The sequence below is a fragment of the Xiphophorus couchianus genome, chromosome 18 (genome assembly GCF_001444195.1).
Source record: "Xiphophorus couchianus chromosome 18, X_couchianus-1.0, whole genome shotgun sequence".
Lineage (NCBI taxonomy): Eukaryota > Metazoa > Chordata > Actinopteri > Cyprinodontiformes > Poeciliidae > Xiphophorus > Xiphophorus couchianus.
Genome location: NC_040245.1, coordinates 9,035,472 through 9,055,032, shown reverse-complemented (window position 1 = coordinate 9,055,032; position 19,561 = coordinate 9,035,472). Strand labels below are relative to the sequence as shown.

At 38.6% G+C, this 19,561-nt stretch overlaps 1 protein-coding gene across 2 annotated transcripts in view; it reads left to right on the top strand.

Annotated features, from left to right (window-relative positions):
* The first annotated feature begins 243 nt into the window (after nucleotides 1-243).
* Nucleotides 244-19,561, top strand: part of LOC114133372 (SPRY domain-containing SOCS box protein 4) — a 34,001-nt gene continuing 14,683 nt past the window's right edge. Inside the window, exon 1 of one of the 2 annotated variants that reach the window (XM_027999211.1) lies at nucleotides 244-551. The gene's annotated coding sequence lies outside the window, so the exon portion shown is untranslated. Of the gene's footprint in view, nucleotides 552-13,124; nucleotides 13,287-19,561 lie in introns of those variants that run through there. The other variant, XM_027999212.1, reaches the window with a different exon arrangement.

Genomic DNA, 19,561 nt, shown 5'->3' with positions numbered 1-19,561 from the left:
GTAATCATGTTTAAAAAGTACAGCACTTTTGAAAGTACAAACCATAAACACTACATAAAATTAATTTAAAAAATTACTATTTTAGCTTTATTCCTTTAAATTGCGAAACAATATTCTCTTTACTAAGCAGTATTCTTGCTACATCTATTTTGTCTGGAGGCATCGTGACCGGAAATGCATCATTATTGTGGCGAAATTAACGTCACTCACCTTTGCTTGATCCCGTGGCTCCAGCCAATCAGCGGCTGTCTGGGACACATGAGCGGCTATAATATATCCACAGAACAAGCTGCAGCCAGAAGGAAGAAAGAAAGAAAGCCGCTCTGTTCCCTCTTCACAGTCCTTTCACCTTCCCTGCCCCCTCCAAGAAACTGGACTACATTCAGCCATTTTTCACCGCTGTTTGTTACACTTTCCCGACATTTTGCGTGTTTGTGTCGAGTGCTCAGATTGTCTGAGGAGAGACGAAGTCGTGAGAGGGGATTTCTTCTGTCTCGACTCGCTTTTCTCGGAGACTCGTGTGGATGCGTTCGTTGGAAGGCTGCTCTATGGTAAGTTTGTGTTTCTCTTTTCTTCTCGGACGTTGTTAGTAAAGTCTAAAAGAGCTGTATATAACTGTAGCCGCTTGGCTTCACTTTGTGGACAACACAAATCTCTTCAAACACAAACTTTCCTCCGAGTGCCGATAAACTCTCTTCGCGTTCAACAATCAGTTCGATTCCCAAACCGTTTAGCTACAATAATGTGTCGTTGTGTTACTTCGTTGCTCTGTTACAGTGACTACAAGAAGAAACCAAGACATGGATATTTTTTTTTTGTAAGAGTTGGACAAGTTTTTCTATTGAAAGTGCGGTTCTGTTACGAATCTTACTTTAAAAACCGTCTAACCTGTTGAACTGTTGGCTCCGAAGGTGTCTGTCACTTTTACTTGAGTTGCTTGTTTCATGACCCAAACTGTCTGTAAAATATTTAATGTAATCGGAAAGAAGAAGAAAAAAAAAAAAATCAGCCGCATAAAGTTGATAACGGTGACAACTTCTCAAATGTCTGCAGAGAGATGGCGTCAGCATCAGACTACTGGAATTGACTCTGCTCCTCTTTTATGACTCCCATCTTACCACATCCATGCATTAACAACCCTTAGTCACTCGTGCATCGCACCACACTGCTGGGAACGTGTTTCAGTTTGTACAGCAGTAAGGCTGCGGGTCTCCGTTCACAGTCTGTCTGATTTAAGGCATGCCTGTTAGTGGAGGCTAAGTGCTCAGCCTTTGCCCACACCATCTGCTTTGCCCTGCTGGGCCCTGGCAGGCTGCTGTCCAGATCAAGTGTGATAAAGGATCGTGTGGGCCGACCAGCAGCAGATGGACTACATAGTTGGCTGATGTGGCAGCTTGGCTGACTGTTGTCATTGTTTGGTTTATTTTCATTTGGGGTTGTTGTAATAAACAAAAACTCCTCTCCTATAGCAAATTGTATGGAATGTTATTTACTGAGTCATGTTGTCATCACAGTTTGGACCAATAATATCATCAAAACTGAAAAAGACTGAATTTTTAACTCAAACTGTCTTGCCAGTGTAACATGGTAGCAGCGCATATGAATAATCAGGCCAACAATGTGTGCAAAAAATAATCATTTGACTTATGTATCAAGTTTTCAGTGTACAGACATAAAGCAGAAATGTATAAACTATGGAGGAAATAAAATTATCAAAGGAACAATACGTATATGTTTGCAGCCACATGTCCTTTCTTCTTCTTTTTTTTAAAGATAGGTAACTAGTTATTTTGACAGTGCAGAAGTGCTTTTCTTGTTTCACATCAGAACAGTTGACTACTCAAGCTGTAGTGTGTTCATCAGAGAGTCTGGGGGAAGAAATTGTCTGTGGTGACTGGTTTTTACATATAGTGCCGATCTGAGAATAAACATCTGTATCCAGGATGTGTGGGGTGTGCAGATAAGTTTGCTGCCCTTTTCCTGACCCCTGGACCTGTGCAAGTCCTGGATGGAGGGAAGGTCAGCCCTGACGATCTTGCATAATCTGAAGATGACCAGCAGCTCCAGTAGAAGGTTATACTTGTTTAGTTGTCGTAGGAAGTCTGGTCTTTGCTGGACCTTCTGCTGAACAATGTCTTGGTGAGGGCTAACTCAGATCACAAGATGAAGGGCTTCCTATGATCTGCTAGTGATCAATTTTAACAAAATGGATTTGATTTAGGAGTTTGAAACTGGTCATAACAAAGTAAAATTCAGATTCTGGTCACAAAGTGAAATGTTGGGTTATTGTTTTCTCTCATATTAACGGATCCTTTCTGTATTCCTTTCTAACCCTCATATTAATAAAAAAGTACAGCCAAGTAAGTATTGGCCATTAGCACCTCTTTTTTATATCTGCTCTGCCAGCAGGAACTCGGTATTGGTTAACCTCAGGCGTTAAACGCTGTGAAACTGGAGTTATTCAAAAGTTAGTTTGTGGTTTCTAACACCAAAATAGTGTAAGACGATGAACCATGTGTTTTACATATTTTAGCGAGTTTTGAATAATGCCAAATTCTTGCAATATTAAACCTTAATGTATTTATCTTCTTGCTGCTAAATCTCAGATGAATTAAACATTTTGCTCCTTTTACTACGTCCGCACGAACCTGAGCAACATTAACATGAGTGTGATCATTGACTTTGTTGTTGTAGATTGGTAAAGCTTCTGCCACTTATCTCGTATCTGAAAGTGATGCACAAGTTTTCAGTCGTTCCCTAATAATATTTCCCGCATGCACAATAATAGAGATGTACAGTTAAGAGCCCAGGCTGTACTCGGCACATCAGCTACTGCAGGCACAGAGTCCGATGCTGACTCAGTAGAATGTTAATGTTGTCAAATCCCATTAAGAGCAATGTGGTGCTGAGCAAAGCCCTGCGCTGGCTCTGCTGGACAGCAGGCCATTTAAACGGCCTCATGTTTGTTTTTGTATGAGAGAATTGAAACACTCCAGTGCCTCACCGTACACAAAACTGCTTTTATATCTCTGCCAAACACTTTTCATTGCTCATCAAAGTAGCTTCAACTAGTTTTTGTTTGTCTTTTAACAAACCAAAGTTTTTACTTGCTGATAGTTTACTGAGAGGCTTTGATACGATGCATGACTTTAACCTTTGACTTCTGCACAAAGGAATAGATTTTTGGTCTTTCATCGATGAATGCAAGTTAGGACACAGTACAAAACTTTAACACATTTATGGTAAAATGTTTCCTAACCTAAATGAGATGATGTCTGAAATAGGTTTGCACAAACTGCAATCACATGCAATTGAAACTGAATCAGTATCTGCAGAAGAACTGTTTGTCTACAGTCCAGAACCACTTTGGACAAAGCTAAGCTCGGCGTTGGGAACATATCGGGCTGTAGTAAAGGAGAGGTTCGCTGAGTGTCTTTACACACTGATTTTAATCTTTTAAGCAGATTAGTTTTCACAGAACTACTGTGAAAACATAAAGAAAAAGTTAGACATTTATTGGACTTTTTTGTTCAATAAATGTTTTAATTTCTCCTTGTAGCAAAGAAAACAAAAACTTGACAAGGTCTCGCAAACATTCTGGCATCTCTGCGGAAATGTTTGCAAAATGTCTAGTCTATTCCATCTATGACACTGATAAACAATCAAAATCCAGTTCTCCCTATACTCCACCAGGTAAGTTGCATAGAGTAAAAAGCTTGGTTGATCTACAACGCCTGGTGTCAAACTCCAGGCCTCAAGGGCCTGTGTCCTGCAGTTTTTAGATGTGCCACAAGTACAAGACACTGGAATGAAATGGCTTAATTACCTCTTCCTTGTGTAGATCAGTTCTCCAGAGTCCTGCTAATGACCTAATTATTCTATTCAGGTGTGGTGCAGCAGAGGCACATCTAAAAGTTGCAGGACACCGGCCCTTGAGGACTGGAGTTTGACACCCCTGATGCAGTATATGTGATCCCTGTTGCTGCTGTTGACTGAATTCTTAAGTTCTTTAGCAGATCGTGGAGGTTTGCTACAGTTTTAATGCTCACCAGAGAGAGAGAGAGAAGTTGAGGTTACTTTCATCTTTTAACTGTGAGAAGGATGTGGTGTAAAGTGCTCCTCCTGGAAGAATCTTCCACCCACATGTTTCTATACTCGTACACTAAAGGTTTACAGCATGGAGCTGGAAAATACTTTGAATGAAAATTACTCCTGACAATAATTCCCTCCTGTTTATTCCCAAATTGCTTTTTGTGTTCAGTAGCTGCGAAACGCTGTAATTTCCAGCCTCAGAGGCAGTAACGCACAACTCCTGTTGAGATGTTAATAATCCAATCCACTCTTTTGTTTTACTACGGTCTGCACAGTGTAAAGAATGTGACTATCTCATCACTTAACTCGTATCCCCATCATCCTTATTTTGTTTCCTGGCACAAAAGAAAGCCATGCAAAAAGATGTACCCAAACCTGGGGGTTAGCGTAAGGACAGTGTCTGCATGCACACCATTTAGAGCAGGGGTGCCCAAAGTTGGTACTCGAGGGCCGGCATCCTGCGTGTTTTAGTTCTCTCCATGGTTTCACACACCTGCATCAAATGATGGCTCGTTAGAAGGCCTAAGAAGAACATTGACATGCTGAAAAGATTGTTACTACCACCCGGGAGAGAACTAACGCACGCAGGATGCCCGCCCTCGAGGACCGACTTTGGGCACTCCTGATTTAGAGAATCAGCACAACTCCGCTGGTCCAGTATGCAGCTTTTTATTTCTGTGTATGCTTAAATATAGACTACACCTCAGTCGAACGTTGAAGCAGCTGTAAAATGACTATTGTTGAATCAAGTTTTTATTATGGCTGTCTCTGGTTTGTGGAGTAGCATTCATGGCGCAAACTTTCTTCTTCCTTTAGTCTGAAACTGAACCACAGAAGAATTGCTGAACACTGTAATTTTCCCTAAGTTAGTGCATTAAAGGTGTTTGTTCTGTGTGAGCTAAGGATTGGAAACTGCAACAAGATTTTTTTTTATACTGATAAGATGGAACTGATAAATGCATAGGGTTTGATTCAAAACACTTTATCTCAAAGGAAAATTAAATGTTTCAGCTCATGTCAAAGAGTCGTTGTGGATGCTAATGCGGTGGGCAGAGATGTGTTGGAGTCAGGGATGTTGCACCCCTTTGACTGATTCTGTCTGTGGTGTTCATGGAGGAGAGGGCCTCTACTTTGTAGTTTGGACATTTCTGGGTCGTATCTTTGCTGTTTTGGAGGTATTGTGGTTCTGTTGGCATCTTAAAGCCAGAGTCTTGAGTGTGCATTGGTGCGGTTTCCAGTCCAGGGGTGGAAACTTGCTGTTCTAAGTTCCTCCATGACAAATCTTCAGCTAAAATATGAAATATTTTTACATATTACATAGTAGTAGCTCAACAAATGTGAAAATATTAAAATGGATTTGTGTGCACAGAATTTGTTTTTCCCTTTTTGTTAGTTCGCAGAGATGTATGCACTCAAATCAGTCTTAACTACACAGCATTAAGTCTAAAACTGGGAGAAAGGTGAAGTGTCTATGTCACTAGGAAAAATATTTGCATTTTAACATCCTGTTGACTTAAGTATTTGTTGGATCAAGGTGTCATCTGCAGACATGTTTCAATCTCTAGGAGTGAAGAAAGATCTGAACCTGAAAGCTTCTGATCTATTGCTCACTTGGTTTTGACTCATCTCTAGTCAGTGGATACCGATCAGATGATTGTCTCAAATGTCCTTTGTCGGGTGGGTGGACTCTGTGTTAGAGATGTGATGAGGAGCTTTGTTATACAAGGTTGAGCTGAAAATACAGCTGCTACTCCTTCACATTGATAGGAGTCATAAGAGCAGCTCCCTCTGGAGGTCTACCTCTGAGAGAGAGACAGACTTCCAAACTCGCTGGAGGAACTGTATATCCCTTTTGGACTTGCCATCTCCTCAGGCAGATCTCTTACAAGCTGAAGACGATGGCTAGATCTATAAGGGCTGTTGTCTTGTCTTCGCTCTACTGGATATATTGGTTGGCAGTTTTTGAAAAAGAGTTTCAAAGATTTGGAGTTGATGCAGTGTACCTGAGGAGTTTCTCATCTTGGGATATCTTCATAGAAATATTTCCAAATAAAGTGGTTTTGTGAATTGTAGTAAATTAGCTCTGGTCTTTTGGTCCTCCTTTCATATTTGAAAAGTTCTTGACCTACCTCATGTCAATTTCTATGAACTAATACTCAAATTAGTACTTTTTATGTAACTGATGTTTCAAAGAAATTCTTTTGGTTCGATATGGCATTGTAGTAAATGTTGGCACAAAAAGATTGAATAAACTTTGACTCTTTTTAAGCCCAATTCTTTTCATAGTTTCACTTAGTCCCCTGCCAAGACCGTCTTCCTGTTACCTTGATGTAACTTGACCCATACACTTAGCTTTCCTCTTATTACAACTATCCATTCAGCCGAGCCATTGTTTCCCCATGCTGTAATGGCATGAATAATTGAATTGTCCCCTGTTCTGGTAGACGTCCACCACTGGGATCTTGTTGCTGCAGTGGCGTACAGCATCCTTCCCGTTTTCTTTCCAAGGTGTCGGTCGGTTCTTTCCAATGTGCTAAGGGTCATGTTGGTCATGTCCTCTACCGAGGGTGTCGAAAAAGAAAAAGATATTTGGAGATTTCTTGCACTGCCAGTTACCTAACTGTTCAGTTAGGGGTAGTACTAATGCTGTTGGGACTACTGGAGTTTGAAGAAGAGCATCTTTGTGAGATCAAAGCAACATGGAAAGCTAAAGACACTTTTCACTACAGTGGTTTCGTCTGATCCTTTATAAATTAGCTTCTTTAATTAAAAATCCATGAAGGTGACGACAGCAGCTGATTAGTTGCCCCTGTTCCTTCATGGCATGTTTGATCGTAGTTCATGATTTTTATTTTCTTAACGAGGCCACAAGCTTAAATATGAGGGTATACTAATTTAACTCCATCAATGACATGACATCCAAATTGCCTCTCGGGCAAGCTCCTTGTCATCAGAGCGTTTCTAGGCTGTTGTGCAGAATGTGTCAAGTCGTCTTTGACCGTGTCTGGATTGGCTGGTAGGTTCTGCTTTTAATTCACTGACTTTGAGATCAGACCACTATCTCCACACTTGGTCATACACAAAGCAATTTCATTTGCTGCCTGAATCTCTAAAAAAAAAAAAAAAAAGAAACTTGAATTTTGACTTCCTTATTTTTTTCATATCTTAAAAAATGTGATCTGTTTGCCAGAAGGGTGAAAGGAATTAATCTGTTGTCCTGCTAACTAAGTCAGCAGAAACTGTTTTGCATTCATCTGATCATTGCGAATACATGATCAGATGAGCTGATTACATTTGTGTCCCTTTTGAGTAATTTTTGGAACTGATGTCAAAGGATTGATCACCTTGCTTACAAAGAACAGTACTTCTATAGATGCATCAATCAAATGCGCAAACATTTTTCCTTTGCTGTAGAGCTGTAGCTTACGATTATTTCAGTAATCAATTATTTTGATGTTGGATCAAAACAATTGGCATGTTCTGCAAATGTATTTAATCACTTATGCTATATATATATTTATGTATATTTCTACACAAATATTTAAATTCCCTTTAGAAAAAAAACCCCAAACATTTTATGCCTAAAATGTAATGACATTCCTTTAGTGTACTATTGGTCATTTGTGGCAGAATGCATCTGCAGCTAAAACAATACTTCTAACATGTCTCAAGCTCAGCTGCTGTAGTCATGTGGTGATATCTTTTTTCTTTTTTATTTAATAATTGGACAGCAAAAGGTGTTTTGGCTTAATTGTTGCTTAAGCTATAAGAGTATGTAGCAATGTCGCATTTCATGATAAATTTGTGCACAATTGTGATGCAGAATTTTGATATTGCTGTCTTATCTAAGCTACTTTTACACCCTGTTAAAGAGGAAAAAAATTTGAGTAAAGGTCAAAACCTGAACAAAACAAATCTATTAAATCAATCACAGATCTGATTGGATCATGGCTAGTACAAAGGAAGTTGCAAGTAGATTTATTGCTTCCTTGTCTTTATAGAGAGTTTTAATCTCTTCAAAGCTTCTTTAGAAGAGTAAAAAGTTGTTTAACACAATTGTTTTACTGAATGGCTTTAGGAAACATTCAGAGCCATGTTCCAGTCGAGGTGTTTCTATTCTTGGTCATGTGACTAAGAATGTTTTTATAAGGTAATTTCACACCTCGCATTAAAAATAGGGGCATTATCAGGGGACACCCAGCATGGCTCTTTATTGGGATATTTAATGACCGTTATTTCAACCTAAACCCATTCAAAAGTGCCACTGACCACAGAAGCAATCAGTCACTAGAGACCGTGTTTGAATTGAAACGCATTGGGTCTGAAACGGTTGGCTGTCTGTGCCTTCCCTGAGGCTGTCTGCTGATAAATGGTTCACTCTCACTTCCCTCTAGCCTTCATCAACAACATTGGATCATTAAAAGCCACAGTTTTCCATATTCGCTAACCTCTGCTGTGCTTCCTCTTGGGAGCATCTTGATATGCAATACAAAATGCTTGTGAACCAAATTGGATTTGTGCCTTAGTTACTGCAAACTAATTGTCCTGTTAATGAGAAGTAGATGATAAAATGGCAAGGACATGAAAGAGATTTCACAAGAGATTCTCAGCAGAGGTAAACTTGTTTAGAAAGGATTGCTGTGCAGTTGGGGCATTAGGAAAAGAGGAGTTTAAATCTAGCAGCAATCTAACACTGGTTTAGAGCCAAAGCCAGACCCTTATTCAGAGGGTCCACGGCGTCCTGACATGAGTTTCTAAAGTTCATGCAGTCAAAAAATTCTAACTTTGTTCACCGTCAGGCATTACAATTATAACTGAACTGCTTTTCATTGTCACATTATAACATCCAAAGAAGTGCTCTTGTATTTTATGGCAAAACCTCAATTAGCACAAAATTGTGAGGAATAAAAACGACCGAAGGTTTCAACAAGTCTTAGTATGGCTGGTCACAGCTTGTGAACTTCATTAGAACAAGTTGGTACTTACTGCAGTCACAGCTCAAAGACTTTTGGGTTATGTCCATACACTCTTATGTTTATGGATTTATGGGGGATTTGGTAGACTTAAATCTGGATACTCAATCTCATCTTTACAGACTCAAACATAATGTTAACTATTCAGTTTAGCCAAATATTAATTGTGTCTACATTATGGATTTTCTTCTTTTTTTTTTTTTTTTTTTTTTACACATGGGCAACATTTCGATTGTGGTACTTCAGTCAAAAATGTACATAGATATCCACATATAAACTTTATTGAAAAGAAAACCCCAAATAAAGAATAAAATGCATTACGTCAACCTAATCTTTTGCAGTGTCAGTGTTTCCCATCATCAAACCAACAAAACATTGAGCTGCAATGTTTCTTGCTTCCTCATTGCTGCATCTATGGCTGCTAAATCACGGTTGTTCCACTTCAAAAGTTGACGTATGCATTCCTGACTGGGCTCAAGCTTAAACTCTACCCTTTGCTCATGTAATGACAACACAATCTGGTGTCAATGTTTTGCCCCTCAAGTGAGCATGAAAAACAGGGAAGACCTGCGCAGTGTTAGCCAACAAAGTTTAATAAGGCCAGGGCAGAACTGGTTTTTAAAGCCACTCCAGCAAAGAAGCAGCTTTAGGTTTAACAGGTGTGAGTACTTCTGCAAGGCACTGCACCCAGTACATAACTCCAATTTTAGGCATTTACTTCAGGCTTGTTGAGGATGTCTACATGCTTGTTCCCCTACTTTTTCATACCCGAATAGTTGAACCAACAGTATGAAAGCTTGGAATGTGTAGCTTCATATATCTGGTTAACTGACATAATTCACCACCCCCATCTTGTTGGACTATCAATCAATTTTACTTGATTGAATCTCGTGATTAAACACAACATTCTACTCGGGTATCATTAACATTTCCCTTCATTTCTTAACATTCCAGATATCACGAGCAACCTCCTTTACCTTGTGACTGACTAGCATAATCAAATGGATTCAGAAAATGACGTGTAATATTATTCTCCACCAACATTCAGTACACAAAGATCTATAGAGCTGCATCGTTGGTCAAAAAGTCACAAGCTCTTCTCTTTTCAGCTCAGGTCGTTCAAATGTAATCCGTCTCAAACATTCTGTGGCTGCCGATGTTCTGCAGAACTCCCACATAAGTAGTTTGGATTTTGTAACAGGGTGGACTTTCTCATCACCTCCTTGGTTTATGGTTAAAACATGCTAAAGAGAGTGCTTTACTTCATGTAATCTATTGGTCTTTGTAATCATATTTGTATCATTTGTGTCTCAACAAGGAGGTTAGTAGCTTCTAATCCATGTTTTTTGCAATGTGGCTCTTCGTAAAGAGATGAGCTGAGTTAGCCCCACTTCACCAGGTAATGACAGAAGAGCTGCAGCGAGCTGAAACTTTTCTTGTCTACCAATATCAGTAAACACTATTATAAATTCCATTTTGTTTGTTAAATTCTGCAATTCTGCCCTACAAGATTGGCAACCTGTCCAGGGTGTACCCTGCCTCTCACCCAAAACGTTCGCTGGATAGGCACCAGCACCCCTCTTGACCCCTCTTAGAGACAAGGGTGTATAGAAATGGATGGATGGAAATTCTGCAATTCTGTCTGCAAATCATTGGGCCCTAAGTTAGTGAAATGCCAGGATAAATTAGAAACTAGTCAATAACTAGTGTGGTCAGGTTTCAACATGTGCTTTCAAAGATTAGAATTTTTTTTTACATTTCACCAAAAATTGCTAGGAGTGGGATCCAAAGTTTTCAGGAATAAATTTAGGAAAATATGTTCTTTACATCATCAAAAAGATAAATACCACAAATTTCAGACTGATTTTTAGTTTGAAATTGAATCAAACAATTGAACCAAACAACAACAACCAACCAACAAAAATGTTCAATTCCTGTTTCAAACATTATGAAAACAGGAAATGAAGGTTGACAAACATCCTAATCCATCTACAGCTGACATACTACATTGCATATATCGGATTCACACCATCTGGGTCACATTACCAAATTTCAGGTTATTGTCTTATAAAAAAAACTACATAGTTTAATCAAGATGCCACAATAAAACTATATTTTATGGGTCACCTTGTGCCTCTTCATTTACAGGCACTGAGGAAATGGTACCATTAACATAATAAATGATATTTGGCAGAACATGTTAATGAGCTCAAGCAGAGGCAATGCTCCGACACAATGTCATGCATTATAAATGCAGTAAGCACTAAAGAACTGGTGGTTGTTCTAGGAAAACTGGGATTGTTTGGACCAAACTAAAATAGAGGCCAGGTTTCAGTGTTTCAAAAGTACTGCAGCATGGCAAAAAGATGAGATGCAAGAAGAGATGGACATTACTACAACCACAATACTGTTATAGAGATGCTGAGAAACATGCTGTTCTTAAAAGATTAAGTGTCTGCATTCAAAAATATTTTTACTGGAAATACAAGTTTTGTTTCAAAAAGTTTTATTTTTCATATGCAAGAATCAGTCGCTAAACCAGTGTTAGAAATACCACAGTCTTGCTGAAAAGCTAGCACTGGCTTCTAGTTTTAACACATAGTTGCCAAAGTTATTCTTCCTGGGTAAACTGAGATGCATAGACTGTAAACGGCCTCTTATCCTTTGCTAATGGGTGTGTCTGAGGAGCAGGAAGTAATTTGGACAAATGGGTCCATTATTGACCTTCGTCTGCCCTGACAACAGCAATCAGCCAGATGTATAAAGGGAGAATTTAATGTGCAATGACTGTGAAAATTATGTTTTTTCTTTTAAATGTCAGTTGTGATCCCATTATTTTTCCTGCTAAAGTTTACTAACCCTCACAATGATGGCTATTATAAAGCACTTTTTATGCTAAATGAATCTGATGTTTGTGTCAATCACAACCCCAATTTTTTTATTTGAGATCTATTAACAGATTCTGTCATGATAATGCAAACTCTTATTTTTCTATGTGACACTTGGTTTTATCTCTTACTATGTAAAACACAGTTTGCTATGTTTGAAGTTTCTCCTAATTGAGGAAATTCAGTGAAATAAACATGTCTTCACATTTCACAAAGCTGATGGAGATTTTAATTTTGTAAAGTCTAGTTTTTGATCAGTCCCATGCGGAAATGCAATAATGGTTTATAATTTGATTATTTATCACAGCATTCAGCAGTATTGGTGTATATTGCATGTCTTCCTAATTATAAGCAAGTGTAAGTGCTTCTATAAAGAAGGTTGTGCTGTTTAGTGCCAGACTTTGCTTGCACCCCGTTAAGCCAAGGCTAGGTTTATTGTTTACACTCTACACTTGCAGCTCTGGTGTGCAGATGTGAAACCCTTTGGGTATTTATTTTTAAACAGATCAATATCTTTGAAGATTTTTTTTTCTTGTTTGCTATACCAAAGTATTATTTTGACAACCCTAGGTCAGTATCTCATGTCAGACTCTTTTTAATTCTATAACCATAGGTGTAAAATAATGGCTCCATAATGACACTGAATGTAGCATTTTGTTCTGTTGTGATATCAAACACTGTTTATGGAACGATGTCAATTGCTCTCACATCACATGCTGCTATGATAGGTGTTCTCTCGCTGATTTCACTGCCTCAGAGGTGCTGGTGAGTTTTGATGGGTCTGCACTTTGTTGGACCTAATCCTGAGCAGCCCTGTGGGCTTTGTCCAGTTCAGCAAGTTGAGCTGAGCATTAATTAGCCAATCCTGGACAGCTCTGTGTGTGTGTTCACATGGTCTTCTCTTCTGAAGGAGCTCACTCAGGGTATCTGTGAGAGTGGGTGGTTTTTGGACCGCTTCGGTAAGACTTTGAGCGTGCTTCACACTAAGCCCTGCCTCTCTGTGTTTTCCAGCCCCCCTCCATTTCCTCCAGCAGCTGTTTCCCTCTTAGCTGGGAACTGAAGCCAAGGTTTTTTTTGTAGTTTTTTTTTTTTTTCTCCTTCCGTTCCTGCTAGTGACTCGCGTCACTCGCAGGAACTTGCTGTCTTCCCCACACAAACACACTCTTCTTGTCTGTCTCTGTCTTGTCCCACACTGTCCTGGCTGATGAGTGTGTTCTGACCTCCTTTTGGATGACACATTGAAGAGCAAGTATTCTCACTATTCTACTTGGCTGCTGTGATTACATTTGCATCGCTGTGTGAAAATCGCCTGACTTAAAGCGATGTCTTTATGGTAAGATGCCACTTCTGTGTCTTGTCCCTTTGTGTTTCTAGCAGATCTTTCTTTAAGAAGTGACAGGTTTCAAGATGTCTCGACAGTTGCGGCGTAATTGGTGTATGTCAGCTCTGAATAAGCGTTTTCTTGGACGTCAAGTCATGTGGTGGTTTTTAAATTTTGTATCACGACTTTTATCTCTCCTATTTTGGTCATTGGGTGACTGTTTGGTTTCTCCTCAACAGAACTTTTGATTGTTTTTGATTTCGGCACAATGTTTCACACACTCGTGTGTTGGTGTAGCTGGAGTTAACTATTTTTTTTTTTTTGGTTACGCTCTTGAGATAGAAACCTTTTTTCCCAGCCCTGGAACACCTGTGAGACTGAGTATAAGCTTCTAAGTTCTCACTGGAGGTTTGAGATTTAGTTGACTCACTTAAATTGGTCAATCCGATCAAATTATTGTAAGTCATTGTTTTTGCTCCCAGATACAATAACAAATTGAAGATTTAAATATCTGATCATGCCAAGTCTCATTTGCTACTTCATTGCTCTTAATAAAAAACTAGTCCCTGTCTATACTTTGTATCGTTAATCGCCAGTGAAAATAACATGCTACATTTAGTCTCTTGCACATTCTCCAAAAAATGGCTAACTCTGTTAGGAAAGCTGTATCTGACGTGAAACATTTAGCTACAGTTTTCAGTAAACTCTATCCTTTCTCCTGCAGAAGAGAATGCAGAACAGTCAGCTAAATCGTTTAACATCAGGATGCTTACTCTGTTTTGATATGACTTGTTCATTCAGCTCAGAATATTTCAATGTGGTTCAAATTGGAAAAGTTAGTCTTCTGCTTTATAAACTTGTGGCTTTGTTTTTGAAAAGCGTAAAATGCGATGAGTTTCTTGGCTGCTCTTTTTGCACCCTTTACTCACAAAAAGCTCTCTGTGGACATGAGCCTGGGCAGCATGTTGCATCAGACAGAGAGGGAGCAGCAGAGGCCAATACAGCCTCTTTTTCAATGTGAGCATTGTAAATGGTAAAGAACACCAAGCAATGGAAAAACCAACGCTCAATAGGTTACCTAACTGTTCATAACACATTCAAGTCAAACCAACCACAGAGATCTGGAGTTGAGTTTCATAGTGAACACAGATCAGACCTTGATTTGCTCCTCTGACATGTTGGCATAAAGTATTGAAAGACAGAGGGGGCTGATGGTGATTATATATAGTAAAATCCTTCCTGACCTGGAGTGTTTTACTTCAGCCACCTGAAGTGATTTTTGTAAATGACTCCATTTTTAAAAATGCCTCTTAGTTGATTATCTCTTGATTTAAAATCTTATTGCATATAAAGAATCTGGAAGTATGCCTTGGTTTTTCACTTTTTATTTGCAGCTGATTTGCCTTCCCACTTTGTGTCTCCACAAATTTGTATCTGAGAAACATCACCTGTTTTCGATTTGGTTTCCACAGACTCCCTCTCAGACTCGATGCTCTGTGTGAAGGCCATGTACTGCAATCTGCCAAATTCATTGCATACCCATTTCTGAGTGCTTCTCTGAGGGTTTAGTTGCAGTCAAACAGAATAAATAAGAGACGGAAAAACAGAAATTTCATTTTGCATCATCCACACCTGTGCTGCTCTGCTATTTTGAAAGTGTAGCAAAGCAGTATCATGCAGTGACTGCTGCATCTGAAAACCTTAAGCATAATGTTAGCTGGGATCCCTGCAGAAGATGGTTAATAAATATATTTGTTTTCTGTGTCCTGCCACTTTTAAAATATATCTAATATTAAATATACTATTAATAACCTCCTAGAGAGTTCTCTCAATTTCTATTCGTCTTTTGTTGTCTTTAAGGTTACCTTGGGCAAGAAGCAGGGTATTTACTGGCCAAGTGGCCAGTCCAACGGGGATCAAAAAGTCAAATCTATGCATGCACACACAGCAGCTTTGAAGTAAACAGTTTAACTTTCATGCATGATTCTGCTAATTGAAACGGAACTGCAGCACCCAGGAAAAACCCATATGTTCTCATTAGAACATTTCAACTCCATATAGAAGGAACCTTCATATTTAAAATAAAGACCTTCTTGATGGGAGCCGCAATCTTCATCACGTTAATTTTGCACCTGTAGATTAAATAAGTTCAGAAGAAACAACCGTTCCAGTCAACTATGAAGGTATTCAGACTGAAAATGCAAGTTGGGATAGATTTTTTTGTATAAGTGGTCTGTTTGGTTCATACTGGTGACATCTGCTTTTACTTGATAGCTCCCAGTTAGTGTTGAAAGGCAACATACAGAAATTTAATAAGCTCTCACTGAGTTCATGTTTCTGTCTAACCTCAACAATTTTACTGTTCTTACTTTAGTAATGTCTAATTTTATTCTGTAAAACTTTTAAGTTTGAATACAACTAAGAAATTTTTTATTCCAAACATAAATGAGTCATTATTCCCCCAAATTTGATTTTAAGTGTAGGACCTTGTTGGTAAGTATGTGAACCGGAGCACTCTGTGCCTCTCATGACCTTGGCTTTGCTGTTCAACTATAACTCAATGCCTTGCTACTGCATATGAACTCTTTGAGTTGTTTTCCTGTCTGTAATGCAATGCAGCCAGCTGTAGTGGTGTGCTCATTTCTTTTAGACTGGGAATTCAGAATTTCTGAGGTCCAACTACAAATAAAATGCACCATTAGACCCCAAATCTCAGAGGAGTTCAAAAGAAAGTTTCATGGATGCAAAGCAGGAAGAGCACAGGGAGGGTAGAAAGAAGTCCAAAACATTCCTTCCATCGACCATAATGTGCAAGGATCAGCTCCCCATCTCAGTCTCTCTGACCCGCTTTCTAAACATGCAACCAAGCAAAGATTTTAAAGTGTGGCAAAACAAAATTGGGTGAATTAGCAGTGCTTGCCAGGTGCTGTCATGAATGACATGTTACTGAGGAAAATAGTTTCTTGTCCTTGGATATTGAGCTCTCAGTAGGAATCCTAGTACAGCAACACTCTCCAGTCAGAGACTTCCTCAGATTTGTTGCAAGACTGACTGCTGCCAGCATCACCATCCGTAACTCTCTAAAGATACATGGATATGAGATACGACAGTTTCCCTTTGGGAGCAAGTATCTTTGAATTGCAATATTTTTGCACAGGACTGATTACTCCACAAATTTGGAAATGAGTAATTATTGGTATTCAGCATGTCGTGGGTGGTTGGTTAACAAATTATTTTAATTTCTAGTAATTTCAGTGGGGAAACATTTAACAATTGCTAATTGTAAAGGTCCAAACTGCCTGTAGCGGCAAATAAAATTTTTCTGCAGAGGTTCCACTCTGTTAATCATCATGGTAAACTGGCAGATATTTTAGGTTGAAGCAGCTGTATTTGTTTCGGAGTATGAACTCTGAAAACATTTCAGCTGGAGAGCTGAATTTTGTCTCTTCACATGCCACATGGTATTTCCTCATTCCATTTTTTTTTTTTTACTTTTCCTGTCGGGGCTTCTGCATCACCTATCCATCACCTGTCCAATCAGTGTATTTAGTTGACAAAATGCTCTAACTTTGGGGAATTTCACTTCCCTTTGAACACATTTGAAACAATATTCACCACCTTTGATCCCTCACAAGTTGACAGTTCAAACATGTGTAAAAATGATTCTGAGGTCTTTTATAATGTAGTGTACCTCGACCTGCTGTCTCAATTAATAGCAATTATAGTTACAACCAGGCTCTGAATGAAACCTTGTACCCATGTAGAAAAGAACTGATTAAATGAAGGTCACTGATTTAACAGATTCAGACACATAATGTAAAGTATAACATGTGATTATAGGCTTGAGGTTGGAGAGATGGAGGTTAAGTGAGCTTTCTAAGATACCTACACTGATTAAACCTGGCATGGTGAACATTGTTTTTGCTAATGGGTTATAATTAAAGTAACTTAATACTTTAATTATAATTAACATAATGTTATGTTATTGTTAACATATTGTTTAACAAAGTTGTAGTATTGTGTTTTTAAAAACTACTCTAGAAGTTTTCTCCACAGATGATGATGATCATATAGTCATTGCGTCTGTGTGCTTATGAGACGGGACTAGGCATGAGCAGAAACTGTGCTGTCCATCAAACAAGGATGATGTTGCTTTGATGGTTGACATTCACCAGCTGGAAAACCTGGTTTTTCTTTAAATGTCAGCATGTCAACATAGATGCCATCTAGTATCCCCAAAGAGTCCCCTGAGAGACTATCCACTTCTCTCTTCAATTTTACAACCTGTCTATATTGCAGGGTGAAAAAAAGTTTGATTCAAGGTTGATGTTGTGCTCTTTAATTTTTCTAGATTTTTAGTTTTTGTCCTTAGCCTAGGCTGAAAGTGAACAAATGCGCATTGACACAATAAGCTGCTTAAAATAACGGTGCATTTGAAAGGAGGCAACTCACACTTGGACAGTAAATACCCTCTACTGTAATGAGTAAGAACCACATAAGGCAAACTCTGAATACCCAACATAAGAATAGCTGTATGGACTGTCAGTCCTGACAGAAAAAAACTCTGACATGGTCTTCTGCAGTGTAAAGACATTTATAACCATGTTACAGGCTTGTTACATTTTTCAAAATGCCACGTTGGTTGTCTAATAACTGTGGTTGATTAGTTTCTGAATTATCGGTTGAGAAACTGAATATTTGATTTGTGTTCACTATGCATTTCTCTCTTCAGTAGAGAGAAATGCAGAAGTCGCTCTATGTGTTGCAGTCCAGTCATGAGACAAGGTCCAACAAATGATCCTCAGAGATTGTGATGTCTGAATATTCTGACTGCTGTTGTCCATTTGTCATAGTGGATTTCTTTTCTCTTTCCTGAATTGCTCTTCTGGTTTCACCTCTAAATTTTGAGATATCCTCAACCTAAAAGTTTTAATGTTTCAAAGCCTAGGGTATGGCCAATAAAGCTAGAAACTGTATTAATACTAGGGATTGATTGGGGATTTTCCCTAGCATTCAATTTCTATTTTGGGTTGACTTTTTTTATATATAGACAAGTTTATGGAATTCTGGGTGTTTTAGGAATGCTCTCTTTTTTTCTTTTTTTAAAGAAATGTCAAATCATCTTGGATAAAATGCTAAGTCTTTAATCTTGTTCTTTTCTGAGCATTTCAAGCAGTTGTGAAATGTCTTAACCTATTTAAATATTCTGCCATGGAGCTGTACACTGTCTATGGGAAAAGACTCAATCTTTTGAGAAAAGACTCAATCAAATCTGTTTATTCTACATTTCCTTTCTGCATTTTCCCCCACAGCCATGTCAAATTGAGGGTAGCGCTCAGCCCTACTTATAGCAGCATTTGCGAAAACCTTTGAGCTAAGTCTGCCAAACTGGGAGACGTGGGACTGTCTTAGGCAGGACATTTTTTGAAAGAGCAATGAATTTGCGTGCCACAGATTTTCCTGTTCAAAAGTAAATATCCTAATCTTAGGATCACTGTACTTTAAGCATGGTAGAAAATAATTTTATAAATGCAATACATTTTGGTTACAGATTTTCATAGTTTGAACCAAATTTAGCCCCTGGCTTTTTCATATCTGTGACTGCAAGTGGAAATCATTCACCATTTTAGTTTTTTAAGCAGAGCCATCAATAAATGTTAACTTTGAGGGATTTAAAATGATTGGGTTAATTCCAGTCACTGTACTTTCCCTGGAAGAACCATGTGGAGTTTCCTCTGAAACAGCAGGGGATTGTGAAACCCTAGAATGTTTGCAGAGCGGACAAGGAGTTCTGTTGGTGTAGCAGGTTTTAAGCAGCTTCATCTTATTAAACCACACTGCACTCTGCACGTTTGAAAGTACTCAGTGGCCTTTAGTCTTTTCTTAAAACTCAGCTTGATGTCTTTTTCTTATACAACATGTCTTAGCATTTGAAGTTCAAAGCTGTGCAGAGGCCTTAATGTTTAGATGAATTTGAAGCAATCGGTGTACAACCTAGTAGCTGAATAGTAACCAGGTATTTGCTGGTTTGAGAAAATTATACCAGCCTCGACTAAAAGTACTACTGCTTGTCTATTAATTATTCATTAATTGTGTCCCTCGTCAGCAAAGAAACAATTAATCCTAAAGTATTTTTTACTTATAACAATGATGTTTAATATTTTTAATTTAAAATGTATACTAATTGTTTTTGTTTTGCCTTTTGAGCAATTTCAGATATCCTGTCACTCTTGGGAAAAATTTTACTAAACACAAAGCAATGCCTAGGAACAGAGAGGATGTTGGCA